Source organism: Callospermophilus lateralis, unplaced genomic scaffold (genome assembly GCF_048772815.1).
Source record: "Callospermophilus lateralis isolate mCalLat2 unplaced genomic scaffold, mCalLat2.hap1 Scaffold_929, whole genome shotgun sequence".
Taxonomy (NCBI): Eukaryota; Metazoa; Chordata; class Mammalia; order Rodentia; family Sciuridae; genus Callospermophilus; species Callospermophilus lateralis.
The window spans coordinates 375,080-378,632 of NW_027517440.1; positions in this window are offsets into that span (position 1 = coordinate 375,080).

Here is a 3,553-nt window from a genome sequence, read left to right on the forward strand (position 1 = left end):
TTTTACTCAGTGGCTCAGGAGGGTGAAGCAGAATAATCACAAGTTCAAAGCCAGGCTAGGAGACTCAGTAAGGCCCTAAGCAAATTCGTAAGATATATATATATATATATATATATATATATATACACACACACACATACATATATAAATTTAAATTAGTAAGATATATATACATACACATACATATATAAATTTATATAAAATATTTATTAATTTATAGGTTGTATATATGGAAAAGTTATAGATAATGTCATATATATATATATATATATATATGACATTATCTATATTTTTTATTTCTTTTATTCCAAATGAGTATGTTCAGTGATTCTAATGTTTTATTATTTATACTGCAAAATATAATAAACTTGTGAATTTCTCCTCTACTCCTAGTCTTACAACCTTCTTCTCAATTGCAAAATTAGTTATTCCAATGTTAGTTATCCACATCTTTTTCTTTGATTTCACTTCTTTGATTCTAATTTTGTCATCTAAGTGTTGAGTCTTCCGGATGCAGTGACACACACTTGTAATCACAGCTGGTGGGGTGACCCCCCAAAAATGTTGAATCCATCTGGGATTAATTGTGGTATATTATAAAGATCCAATTTGATTTTCAAATGAAGCAAATTTGTTCATTGAAAAAATCCTCTTCTTTATATTGAATTGCAATTCTCTTTATTTATTTATGTATTTATTCATGTATTTATTTTAAATATTTTTTAGTTGTAGTTGGACAAAATGCCTTTGTTTTATGTATTTTCATTTGGTGCTGAGGTCTGAACCCAGTACCTCATATGTGCTAGGCAAGCATACTACCACTGGCCACAACCCCAGCCCCTGCAATTCTTTTTTTTACTGTGTACATGAACATGTGTACACACTTGGACATGCACATTTGTATCCACATCTAAAGTAATATCTTCTCTAAGATTATTTGTTTGTTACCCATTTTTTAGGTTTTTAAAATGAGTTGTTTATTTAAATTATCTAATTCAGAAGCTCTCAAGATTTATTATCTATTATCTCTATTTCAAATGAAATGTAAAAGCATTACTTTCAGTAAACAGACTCAGTGAAAAACAATAAACTCTAAACCTGTTGATCTCCTAAAAGTTGAGAGAAGAAGAGTGGTTAGGCAAGATTTAGAAGGGGTAGGGAAGTTGTCAATGGGAATAGTTTTATAGTTAGAAGGAATAATTTCTGGAGTTTTATTGTAAAGTAGAGTTACTTAGGAATAATGTATAAAGAATTGAAGGGAGAATTCTGAAAGTTCTAACTTTAAGAAATGATATATATTTAAGAAGGATTTGTTGTTTACCGTGATTCTATGATTATACAATATATACAAGTGTTTAAACATCCTATAATATCAATCAGAAATAAAATAAAACCTAAAAAATCTCAATTGTTATTTTCTCCAATCTTGCACAACTCTTATTAATTAAATCTCAAATAATTGACATTTATGCAATAATTAGTTTTCCCATGTAGGAATAAGACTCTGAGGAATTATATTATCATCTAAGGAACTTAATAATTGCAAGAGTATTGCATCCATGGGACACAGAGAAAATAAATATTACTTTTGTCCTGAATTAAAATGAAAATGATGGTATAATTTATACTGCATCTCTGACATGCACCTTAAATTATTAGACAGTTTTCCTTCTCTGTTTACTAGGGCTATCTCAGTGGCAAAGTGAGCTTGTAAACCTTCAGGACAGATCTGAGTATTGATAAAACCATTTTTTTTTAAAAAATCAAATATAATATAGAGATAACACATTCGTTCTATTTGTCTTCATTCTGTTATGCACACTATACTCTCCCTCCCATTTTCTAATACTGATGACTTTAGTTAAAGAAGAAAACATTTTATATCATGGAAGTTATTGAATCATTTTGCTGAGGTAAATTTTAGTTTATTCAAGTTTTGAATGTTTGCTTTAGAACTGAAGGAAAAGGCATTGAATAGAAGGTTTCAAGAACTTAGCTAGGAACACTGGATGGGCAGTGATGTCAAGCAGAGCTCATTTTTCCTAACTGGGTGCTTCTGGGGAGTCCACCAGGAGGTCAGTGCTTTCTTTGGTTTTCATGCTAACTGTATGAGTTCAAGACTGCTACAATTTCAGTTCTCAGGGTTCATGTGGCTTTCTAAAACTTATATTGGCAGTAATTTTAGATTTATTGAAGAAAAAAAAAGTCAATGAGTGTAGAAACCAGGGAATAGGATGCATTTTCCTTCTGAAAGGGATTTTCATGTGAGAAGTGAAAGTTTATCTGTAAAACACTATATTGATATAGGCAGGAAGGTTGATAAGGTCATGCTAACTCAGGTTGTTGAACAGAATAAAATTGAAAAGTAGTGTTATAATGTAATCATCAGTTATTTTTTAAAAATATTTTTAGTTATAGATGTGCACAATACCTTTCTTTTATTTATTTCTTTTAATGTGGTGGTGAGGATTAAAACCCTATCACTGAATACCCCAGCCCCACCAGTTATTTCTTGCAAAGGTTATCTTTGAGCTCATTAAATGAATGAGGTACATTCTAAGTGCCAGGTATTTAGCAGTTAACAGGCAAGTGTTTTCATACGTGCGAGGGGGTAAGTGGTTCTTACAGTTGCCTGATTTATAGAAGATGTTAAAATAAATGTCATTATAAAGAAAATAAAAAAAATGTAAGATCAAAGAAATTTTATCACAGAATATATGTGTGTGTATTGACATTTGTATTTGACTTTTTGCAAATAATAATAACAGTTAATGTAAAGTGCTTGCCAATTTTTTTCTGATCCTCATGAATAAGTAACCACCATGTTTATACTAGCAACATGTCATAAAATATCTATAGGTTAGAATAAGCTTTTTTCCCATTTCTCTCACAACATCTTATATGTAATTTCGTATAACAATGAGGGTCTCCTTCCATTTGCATGCAATTTCCCTTTTCTCTCCCTTTCCCTCCCACCTCATGTCTCTGATAATGTTAATCTTTTTCTCCTGCTCTTCCTCCCTGCTGTGTTCTTAGTTGTTCTCACTATATCAAAGAAGACATTTGGCATTTGTTTTTTAGGGATTGGCTAGCTTCACTTAGCATAATCTGCTCTAATGCCATCCATTTCCCTGCAAATTCCATGATTTTGTCATTTTTTAGTGCTGCATAATAGTCCATTGTGTATAAATGCCACATTTTTTTTAATCCATTCATCTATTGAAGGGCATCTGGGTTGGTTCCACAGTCTAGCTATTGTGAATTGTGCTGCTATGAACATCGATGTGGCAGTATTCCTGTAGTAAGCTCTTTTAAGGCCTTCAGGGAATAGTCCGAGAAGGGCAATAGCTGGGTCAAATGCTGATTCCATTCCCAGCTTTTCCAGGAATCTCCATACTGCTTTGCAAATTGGCTGCACCAATTTGCAGTCCCACCAGCAATGTACAAGAGTACCCTTTTCCCCACATCCTCTCCAGCACCTGTTGTTGTTTGACTTCCTAATGGCTGCCAATCTTACTGGAGTGAGATGGTATCTTCGGGTGGTTTTGCTTTG